The sequence below is a fragment of the Oncorhynchus tshawytscha genome, linkage group LG09, assembly GCF_018296145.1.
Source record: "Oncorhynchus tshawytscha isolate Ot180627B linkage group LG09, Otsh_v2.0, whole genome shotgun sequence".
Classification (NCBI taxonomy): Eukaryota; Metazoa; Chordata; class Actinopteri; order Salmoniformes; family Salmonidae; genus Oncorhynchus; species Oncorhynchus tshawytscha.
Window position 1 is genome coordinate 70,528,207 of NC_056437.1, and position 11,808 is coordinate 70,540,014.

The 11,808-nt window shown below is 45.6% G+C and overlaps 1 pseudogene; it reads right to left on the reverse strand.

Annotated features, from left to right (window-relative positions):
• Nucleotides 1-10,720, reverse strand: part of LOC112259177 — a 31,369-nt pseudogene extending 20,649 nt beyond the window's left edge.
• Between the last annotated feature and the right edge of the window lie 1,088 nt (nucleotides 10,721-11,808).

An 11,808-nucleotide genomic window follows, 5' to 3' on the forward strand; every position in this document is an offset into this window, starting at 1 on the left:
GCCAAAGTGGGCCACCAGTACTTCCCAGTCAGACAGAGCACCGTCCGACCGATCCCCAGATGACCAGAGGAGGGAGACATGTGGGCCCAATAGATCAACTGATCATGGACAGCAGACGGAACGTACATCTGTACGCAACGCCTGCATCCAGATCCCACACGACCTGCGCTACCAGGCAGGAGGCTGGGAGTATGGGAGTCTGATCCATGGGCCTCTCATACAGCCGGGACAGTGCGTCTGCCTTCTTATTCTGGGAACCTGGTCTGTAGGATAGGGTAAACACAAAACGGGTAAAGAACACCTCTACAGTCAAGGCAAGGGCGCAGACCTCCATCCTTCTTCTTCACAAAAAAGAAACTAGAGGAGGCAGGTGAAGTAGAGGGCCGAATGTACCCCTGACACAGGGAATCAGAGACATATGTATCCATAGCCACCGTCTCCGCTTGCGACAGGGGATACACGTGACTCCTGGGAAGCGCAGCGTCTGCCAGGAGATTTATCGCACAATCCCCCCGTCGATGAGGTGGTAATTGAGTCGCCTTCTTTTTACAGAATTGAGTCGCCTTCTTTTAATTAATTGAGTCCCCTTCTTTTTACCTGGTCTGGACTTTCCACCATGGTAGCACCAATGGAAACCCCTACACACGTCCCTGAGCACTCTCGCAACCAGAGAGCCCTCTGTTGCCAGGAAATAGTGGGGTTATGCAGAGCCAACCAGGGAAGACTTAGTACCACAGGAAACGCAGGAGAGTCAATGAGGAAGAGACTGATTCTCTCCTCATGATCCCCCTACATAACCATGGCCAAGGAGATGGTGGCCTCCCTGATTAGCCCGGACCCAAATGGTCGACTATCTAGAGCGTGTACCGGGAAGGGTCTAACTATAGGAAAAATGGGGATCCCTAACCTAATGGCTAATGCTCTGTCGATACAATTCCCAGCTGTGCCTGAATCGACGAGCGCCTTATGCTGGGAATGTGGGGAAAACTCAGGGAAACAAACAGGCACAAACAGTTGCTCAACAGAGGACTCTGGATGAGTGTGATGCAAACTCACCTGGGGTGACGCCAGAGTGCCCTGCCTGTTGCTTCGACTCCCAGAGGAACCAACACGGCACCGACTGGCAGTGTGTCCTCTGCAGCCACAGATGGCGCACGTGATGGCTCCTCCTCCAATCTCCCTACGAGCAGCCCCTCCTAACTCCATGGGCACCGGAGCGGGAGTGCTGGACGATGGAACCAACAGAGCCCACTCTGGACGTCCGCGGGTGACCAGCAGGTTATCCAGCCAGATGGACAAATCCACCAGTTGGTCAAAGGAAATGGTGGCATCCCTACAGGCCAGCTCACGTCCTCTCGTAGGCTGCAACGATAGTGGTCGATGAGGGCCCTGTCATTCCAGCCTGCTCCGGTGGCCAAGGTCCAGAATTCCAGTGCGAAATTCTTGGCACTCCTCTTCCCTTGCCTCAAATGGAAGAGCCTTTCCCCCGCCACTCTGCCCTCAGCTGGATGGTCGAAGACAGCCTGGAAGCGATGGGTGAACTCCTCGAAGTGGTCTGGCGCCGTCTCCTTCTCTCCACATGCCATTTTCCCACTCCAGCGCTCTTCCTGTGAGGCAGGGGACACGGGCGGCCACTCTCTCCCCTCCCGAGGGAGCTGGGTGCACAGTGGCCAGGTAGAGGGCCAGTTGTAACAAGAATCCCTGGCACTGTGCTGCCGTTCCATCATACTCCCTGGGAATGGAGAGACGCATCCCACTGGAATTCTCTCAAGATGGAACGGGTGGAGACAATCCCGGTTGTGCTGGTCGAGGCACTGGAGAGACTTCCTGTCTCTCCCAGCGGTCCATGGTCTGGACAACACGATCCATCATGGCACCAAGATGATGTAACATGGCCGAATGTTCCTGGACGCACTCCTCTAACCGGGGTACCTGCCCCTGCTGACTCCATTAGAGGTGTGTAATTCTGTCAACGGGTATATTAGAGATGAAGTCAGGTGCAGGAGAGTAGAGTGATTTATTTTAGTTCCAAAAAACAAGAGCACTACATAAATCAAACGCGCTCAAAACACACAACATAAAAGTAAACGCGTAATAAAACACCACAATAACATGAAACAATTACACACAAAACATGATGGGAAACAGAGGGATAAATACAAGTAGATTGATTGGGGAAATGAAAACCAGGTGTATATGGAAGCAAGACAAGACAAATGGATACATGAAAATTGGAGCGGCGATGGCTAGAAACTGTAGTGTTTTTGCGGATGGTAGTACATTATACTGTAGTATTTAGTATAGTGTTCTACAGTACACTACAAAATGCTATAGTAAGTACTAGACATGATAGAATACTACAGTACTTACTATAGAATTATGTAGTAAACTGTAGAATCTCTCCATCATAAACTGTAGCATTTTTTTATGGGGGGGAGAGGGTAAATCCTATAAAGTCATATGCAAGGAAAACGTATGCATTTAAAATTAAACTTGAAGAATGTCATTGTGAGCTAGTCGTAATGGGTAGGGCCCAAAGGTTTTTCCTGGTCAGGATGTTAGGAAAGACTTCGGACCCAAAACCTATGAACAAGGGTTTTAGGGGACATCTTCAAACATGGTAGGCTATGTAGTAAATCTTTAGAAATTGATTATGGGGATACCTGGTAGCATTTCATTGCCATGCCGAGGTCCAGAAAGACTGTGATGTCAGTCCAGAAGACTGACCAGTCCTCCCCCTCTAGTGCCTCCTTCAGGCCAAACCTGCGTGTTGCACTGGCACCACAAAAGAGAAACAGAGTGCCTTCAGAAAGTATTTACACCCCTTGACTTTTTCCACATTTTGTTGTATTACAGCATGAATTTTAAATGTATAAGATTTAGATTTTGTGTCACTGATGTACATATAAAAACCCATGATGTCAAAGAGGAATTATGTTTTTAGAAATGTTTACAAATGAATAAAAAATAAAAAGCAGACATTTCTTGAGTCAATAAGTATTGAACCCTTTTGTTATAACAAGCCTAAATATGTTTAGTAGTAAACATGTGCTTAACAAGTCACATAAGTTGCATGGGCTGACTCTGTGTGTAATAATAGTGTTTATCTTGATTTTTAAATGACTAACCCATCTATGTACCTCAAACATACAATTATCTGTAAGGTCCCTCAGTCAAGCAGTGAATTTCAAACAGATTCAAGCACAAAGACCAATGAGATTTTCCAATGCCTCACAAAGAAGGGCACCTATTGGTAAACAGGTAAAAACAAAAGCAGACATTGAATATCCCTTTGAGCATGGTGAAGTTATGAATTACACTTTGGATGGTGTATAAATACACTCAGTCACTTCAAAGATACAGGCGCACTTCCAAACTCAATTGCCGGAGAGGAAGGAAACTGCTCAGGGATTTCATCATGAGGCCAAAGGTGATTTTAAAACAGTTACAGAGTTTAATGGCTGTGATAGGAGATGATTGAGAATGATTGAGAACAACAACATTGTAGATACTCCACAATACTATCATAAATGACAGTGTGAAAAGAAGAAAGCCTTTACAGAATAAAACATATTCAAAACATGCATCCTGTTTGCAATAAGGCACTAAAGTAATACTGCCAAAAATATGCCAAAGAAAGGAACCTTTTGTCCTGAATACAAACTTTATGTTTGGGGCAAATCCTACACAACACTGACTACTACTTCATAAATTCAAGCACTATAGTGGCTACATTATGTTATCGTCAAGGACTAGGTGGCACGCCTTGGCCTTAGTTATCTTTGTTTTCTTTATTATTTTGGTTAGGTCAGGGTGTGACATGGGGGATTTATGTGTTTTGTCTGGTCTAGGGGTTTTTGTATGTTTATGGGGCTGTTTCCTTTCTAGGTAGTTTGTATGTCTATGGTTGCCTAGATTGGTTCTCAATTAGAGGCAGCTGTCTATCGTTGTCTCTGATTGGGAACCATATTTAGGCAGCCATATTCTGTGGGTACTTTGTGGGTGGTTGTCTTCTGTCTTTGTGTCATTGCACCAAATAGGACTGTTTCGGTTTTCACATTTGTTGTTTTGTAGTGTTCTCGTGTATGGTCTTGATTAAACATGTTGAACTCTAACCACGCTGCATTTTGGTCCTCCTCTCCTTCAACGGAAGAAAACCGTTACACTGGGACAGCGTTTCCCAAACTCGGTCCTGGGGACCCCAAGGGGTGCACATTTTGTTTTTTGCCCTAGCACTACACAGCTGATTCCAATAATCAACTAATCATCAAGCTTTTTATTATTTGAATCAGCTGTGTAGTGCTAGGGCAAAAAAAATAAACGTCCACCACTTGGGGTCCCCAGGACTGAATTTGGGAAACGCTGGACTAGGGAAGTTTTTTTAGGATAAAAATGAATAAAATAGAGCAACGCACAAGCAAAATCCAAGAGGAAAACTTGGTTCAGTCTGCTTTCCAACAAACACTGGGAGACAAATTCACCTTTCAGCAGGACAATTACCCAAAGCACAAGGGCAAAAATGCACAGGAGATGCTTACCAAGACGACATTGAATGTTCCTGAGCGGTCTAGCTACTTTGACTTAAATCGGCTTGAAAATCTATGGTAAGACTTTAAAATGGCTGTCTAGCAATGATCAACAACCAACTTGACAGAGGTTGAAGAATTTAAAAAAAGAATAATGGACAAATATTGTACAATCCAGGTTTGCAAAGCTCTTAGAGAATTACTCAGAAAGACTCACAGCTGTAATCACTGCTAAAGGTGATTCTAACATGTATTGACTCAGTTGGTTCAATACTTATCTAAACAAGATGCACTATCCAGTGGATTTGAAAAATATTCAGACCTCTTCATTTTTCCCACATGCTATGTTACAGCCTTATTCTAAAATTGATTAAATTATTTTTTCCACTCATTAATCACAATACCCCATAATGACAAAGTGAAACCAGATTTGTAGAAATTTTAAACAAACAAACAAATAGAACAAATAGTTATTTACATAATAATATGAGACTCGAAATTGAGCTCAGGTGCATCCTGTTTCCATGGATCATCCTTGAGATGTTTCTACAACTTGATTGGAGTGAAGCTGTGGAAATTAGATGGATTGGACATGATTTGGAAAGGCACAAACCTGTCTATAAATCATTAAATCAAATCAAATTTTATTTGTCACATACACATGGTTAGCAGATGTTAATGCGAGTGTAGCGAAATGCTTGTGCTTCTAGTTCCGACAATGCAGTAATAACGAGCAAGTAATCTAACTAACAATTCCAAAAAAACTACTGTCTTATACACAGTGTAAGGGGATAAAGAATATGTACATAAGGATATATGAATGAGTGATGGTACAGAGCAGCATAGGCAAATATACATAGCATATATAAGGTCCCACAGTAAACAGCACATGTCAGAGCAAAAAAATCAAGCCACGAGGTCAAAGGAATTGTCCGTAGCGCTCCAAAACAGGATTGTAATCGAGGCACAGATCTGGGGAAGGGTACTAAAGAATATCTGCGGCATTGAAGGTCCCCAAGAATACAGTGGCCTCCATCATTCTTAAATGAAAGAAATTTGGAACCACCAAGACCACCGCTGGGACAAACTGAGCAATCGGGGAGAAGGGCCTTGGTCAGGGAGGTGACCAAGAACCCAATGGTCACTAACAGAGCTCCAGAATTCCTCTGTGGAGACGGGAGAACCTTCCAGAAGGACAACCATCTCTACAGCACTCCACCAATCAGGCCTTTATGGTAGAGTAGCCAGACGGAAGCCAGTAAAAAGGCACACAACAGCCCACTTGGGACTCTCAGACCATGAGAATAGATTATCTTGTCTGTTGAAACTTAGATTACACTCTTTGGCCTGAATGCCAAGCGTCTTGTCTGGAGGAAACGTAGCACCGTCCCTAAGGTGCAGCATGGTGGTGGCACCATCATGCTGTGGGGATATTTTTCAGCGGCAGGGACTGAGAGATTAGTCGGGATCGAGGGAAAGATGAACGGAGCAAAGTACACAGAGATCCTTGATGAAAACCTGCTCCAGAGCGCTCAGGACCTCAGACTGGGGGCAAAGGTTCACGTTCCAACAGGACAATGACCAAGACAATGGCCGGAGGAGAAGAGGGATTCGAAGCGGTCTTCTGGTCAGACTTAGGAGGCGCGCACACCACCCACCACTTCCGAGTATATTACTCGCTAATGTTCAGTCCCTGGATAACGAAGTTGACAGGATCAGGGCAATGGTTTCTTTCCAGAGAGACATCAGGGATTGTAACATACTCTGTTTCACAGAAACATGGTCACTCAGGATATACTGTCAGAGTCGGTCCAGCCATCTGGATTCTCAGTTCATTGCGCCGACAGGAATAAACATCTCTCCGGGAAGAAAGGCGGGGGTGTATGTTTTATGATTAATGACTCATGGTGTAATTGTAATAACACACAGGAACTCAAGTCCTTTTGCTTAACCAACCTAGAATTCCTCAATCAAACCGTATTATCTTCCAAGAGAATTCTCTTTGATTATTGTCACAGCCGTGTCTATCCCCCCTCAAGCCGATACCACGACTGCCCTCAAGTAACTTCACTGGACTTTATGCAAACTGGAAACCATATATCCTGAGGCTGCATTTATTGTAGCTGTGGACTTTAACACAGCAAATCTGGGGAAAATGCTACCTAAAATCTATCAGCACATAGGCTGTAGTACTCTTGCTGGAAAAACACTCAACCATTGTTATTCCAACTTCCGGTATGCATACCAGGCCCTCCCCCGCCCTCCTTTTGGCAAATCTGACCACGACTCCATTGCTCCTCCCTTCCTATAGGCAGAAACTCAAACAAGAAGTACCCATGCTAAGGACTATTCAACGCTGGTCTGACCAATCGGAATCCACGCTTCAAGATTGTTTTGATCATGCGGACTGGGATATGCTTCGGGTAGCTTCAGAGAATAATATTGATGTAAATACCGAGACGGTTACTGAGTTTATCAAGAAGTGTATATGAGATGTTGTACCCATTGTGACTATTAAAACCTACCCTAACCAGAAACCGTGGATAGATGGCAGCATTCGTGCAAAACTGAAAGAGTGAACCACCGCATTTAACCATGGCAAGGTGACTGGGAATATGGCAGAATACAAACGGAGTAGTCATTCGTCCGCAAGGCAATCAAACAGACACAACGTCAGTATTGAGACAAAGTGGAGTCGCAATTCAACGGCTCAGACACGAGACGTATGTGGCAGGGTCTACAGACAATCAGACTACATAAGGAAAACCAGCCACGTCGCGGACATTGACGTCTTGCTTCCGGACAAGCTAAACACATGCCCACGTTGAAGATAACGCAGTGCCACGGACGCGGCCAGATACCAAGGACTGTGGACTCTCCTTCTCCGTGGCCGACGTGAGTAAGACATTTAAACATGTTAACCCTCGCAAGGCTGCCAGCCCAGACGGCATCCCTAGCCGCGTCCTCAGAGCATGCGCAGACCAGCTGGCTGGTGTGTTTACGGACATATTCAATATCTCCTTATCCCAATCAGCTGTCCCCACATGCTTCAAGATGGCCACCATTGTTCCTGTACCCAAGAATGCAAAGGTAACTGAACTAAATGACAATCGGCCCATAGCACTCACTTCTGTCATCATGAAGTGCTTTGAGAGACGAGTCAAGGATAATTTCCCCTCCACCTGTCACCCTAGATCCACTTCAATTTGCCTACCGCCCCCATAGGTCCACAGATGACGCAATCACCATCACACTGCCCTATCCCATCTGGACAAGAGGAATACCTATGTAAGAATTCTGTTCAGCACTCAACACCATAGTACCCTCCAAGCTCATCATTAAGCTTGAGGCCCTGGGTCTGAACCCCGCCCTGTGCAATTGGGTCCTGGACTTCCTGACAGGCCGCCCCCAGGTGGTGAAGGTAGGAAACAACACCTCCACTTTGCTGATCCTCAACACTGGGGCCCCAGACGGGTATGTGCTCAGCCCCCTCCTGTTCTCCCTGTTCACCCATGACTGCGTGGCCATGCACGCCTCCAACTCAATCATCAAGTCTGTAGAGGACACAACAGTAGTAGGTTTGATTACCAACAACGACGAGACAGCCTACAGGGAGGAGGTGAGGGCCCTGGTAGTGTGGTGTCAGAAAAATAAACTCACTCAACATCAACACTTCATGAAACAGCAGAGGGAGCACCCCCCTATCCACATCGACGGGACAGCAGTGGAGAAGGTGGAAAGTTTTAGGTTCCTCGGCGTACATATCACTGACAAACTAAAGTGGTCCACCAGTGTGGTGAAGAAGGTGCAACTTCAACTTCAAGGCTGAAGAAATTTGCCTTGTCACCTAAAACCCTCACAAACCTTTTCAGATGCACTATTGAGAGAATCCTGTCGGGCTGCATCACCGCCTGGTATGGCAACTGCACCACCCACAACCGCAGGGCTCTCCAGAGGGTGGTGCGATCTGCACCACTCACTTTAATAATGTCACTTTGATAATGTTTGCATATCTTGCATTACTCATCTCATACGTATATATGTATATATTGTATTCTATACTATATCTTAGTCTATGCTGCGCTGACATTGCTCGTCCATATATATATATATATATATATATAATATTCTTAAACTCCATTCCTTTACTTAGATTTGTGTGTATTAGGTATTTGTTGTGAAATTGTTAGATATTACTTGTTAGATATTGCTGCACTGTCGGAACTGGAAGCACAAGCATTTCGCTACACCCGCAATAACATCTGCTAGACACATGTATGTGACCAATCAAATTAGATTTGATCTGTTACCATGACAACCTGTCCATATGCTGTCCATAACGATTTCAGAAACAAACAGATTTCAAACAACACAGATTACCCTCAGCTCCAGCTAAATTAGAAACATCATATTTTCTTGCCGTTCAGAATATTTTAGCATGAAGATACTGAACATTTCCTAATTTATGGAAATAATAATCTAAATCTGATACTCAACTAGAGAAAGGATCTAAGGATCTGTATTTGCCATTGGCAGGAAGTGAAAGAAATGTGTAGTTTGGTTTATGATGTGTATGAATGGACACTGTTCTTGGTTGCGTATAGCGAGTGTTTCTTTGGTGTTGAATTGTGTGCCGTAGTGTAGTTCTGGGTTTGTGGATAACATAATCAAAGGTTGCGGTAATGGATAGGACTTGTGTAGTTGTGTGGGTTTTGTGATTATGTAGATCTGTGGCTGTGTACTTGACTATATGATTGTATTTAGTTCTGTGGTTGCGGATCGGATATGGTCGCAACGCTTACTGCTTAGTTCTGTGGTTGTGTACATGGTTCCTCATGTTCTCCCTCTCTTTGTGTGTGTGTGTGTGTGTGTGTGTGTGTGTGTAGGTGTGTTTTCATGTGCGTGAATGTTGTGCATTTTACACACATATAGTATGTTGTTTGAACCCAGAGACACAGTGTGGGAAATCCCTATGCGAAGGGAAAGGAGGCAGAGCACAGCTGCCCTCTCATCACATGCCCTGAATATAGAGCAGTCTGAATGCCGTCTGGCTCTGCCAACAAAGCAAGCCACAATTTTATGGGCTTGTATATGCGTGTGGTTCACCCATGATCCTAAAGCCGGTCTCTTAACAACTCTTCCACAGCCCAGACAGTCCTTTCCCTTTTCTCTATCTTTGTCTGTCTCTCTCTCCCACAGAAAATCCTACAGCGCTTACTAAACACATCATGTCATAATGTAGGAGGCTGAGCTTCTCTTCAACTCAAAGATATTGCTTTTGACATTTAAATTAGGCCAATATGAATAGTTGGCTAGGCCGAGACAGTTTTGGAAGAGTCTGTAAATACTTGGTGTGTCAGGATAATTCCTTTACTTTCAATCTGACCAGACAGAACCATTCGGTCATTCCAATTTCTAACGGTTGTGTATTATTGAAACCGTACGATGGGTCAAATAGTCTGTCATTACACTGGTGTACCAACATTTGACTTTGAAAGTACTAAACCAATTTGACACTTAATTCTACTGCCGATCAGGATAACAATATTACACTAGATCAGCATTTGATAAATATTGCGATAAAGAATATGAGAAAAAAAATCACGTTTTGCTTCTTCCTAAAAACCTGATGCTCAAGGCCACGAGTGCTGAGCCAAATAGGTCTAGGTTAATGAGCTCAATTGATGATATTTTAATGACGCTCAATCAATGGCAATACATCAAGGAGACAATGGTGTTGATTGATCAGCTCTTTAGGGATTAAGCACGATCCATTATCATTAGTCATTACTGCATTCAGTCATTCAGTGTGTACATCTCTTTGCTAATCATCAGGTTTGATCGTTAGGAGGACGGGGATAGAGGTACTCACCGCTCTCAAACTTTCAGTTGGTCAGGTTGATCCACAGTCATCTGAAAGAGAAGAAACAGACAGACCGAGGGGCAGATAGGTGCATTCTGACCGTCCCCGACGAAACACTGACCGTCCCCGACGAAACACTGACCGTCCCCGACGAAACACTGACCGTCCCAGACGAAACACTGACCGTCCCAGACGAAACACGGACCGTCCCCGACGAAACACGGACCGTCCCCGACTAAACACTGACAGTCCCCGACTAAACACTGACAGTCCCCGACTAAACACTGACCGTCCCCGACTAAACACTGACAGTCCCCGACTAAACACTGACAGTCCCCGACTAAACACTGACAGTCCCCGACGAAACACGGACCGTCCCAGACGAAACACGGACCGTCCCCCGACGAAACACGGACCGTCCCCGACTAAACACTGACCGACCGTCCCCGACTAAACACTGACCGTCCCCGACTAAACACTGACAGTCCCCGACTAAACACTGACAGTCCCCGACTAAACACTGACAGTCCCCGACTAAACACTGACAGTCCCCGACTAAACACTGACAGTCCCCGACTAAACACTGACAGTCCCCGACTAAACACTGACAGTCCCCGACTAAACACTGACAGTCCCCGACTAAACACTGACAGTCCCCGACTAAACACTGACCGTCCCCGACTAAACACTGACAGTCCCCGACTAAACACTGACAGTCCCCGACTAAACACTGACAGTCCCCGACTAAACACTGACAGTCCCCGACTAAACACTGACAGTCCCCGACTAAACACTGACAGTCCCCGACTAAACACTGACAGTCCCCGACTAAACACTGACAGTCCCCGACTAAACACTGACAGTCCCCGACTAAACACTGACAGTCCCCGACTAAACACTGACAGTCCCCGACTAAACACTGACAGTCCCCGACTAAACACTGACAGTCCCCGACTAAACACTGACAGTCCCCGACTAAACACTGACAGTCCCCGACTAAACACTGACAGTCCCCGACTAAACACTGACAGTCCCCGACTAAACACTGACAGTCCCCGACTAAACACTGACAGTCCCCGACGAAACACGGACCGTCCCAGACGAAACACGGACCGTCCCCGACTAAACACGGACAGTCCCCGACTAAACACGGACAGTCCCCGACTAAACACTGACCGTCCCCGACTAAACACTGACCGTCCCCGACTAAACACTGACAGTCCCCGACTAAACACTGACAGTCCCCGACTAAACACTGACAGTCCCCGACTAAACACTGACAGTCCCCGACTAAACACTGACCGTCCCCGACTAAACACTGACCGTCTCTGACTAAACACTGACCGTCCGCGACTAAACACTGACCGTCCCCGACTAAACACTGACCGTCTCTGACTAAACACTGACCGTCTCTGACTA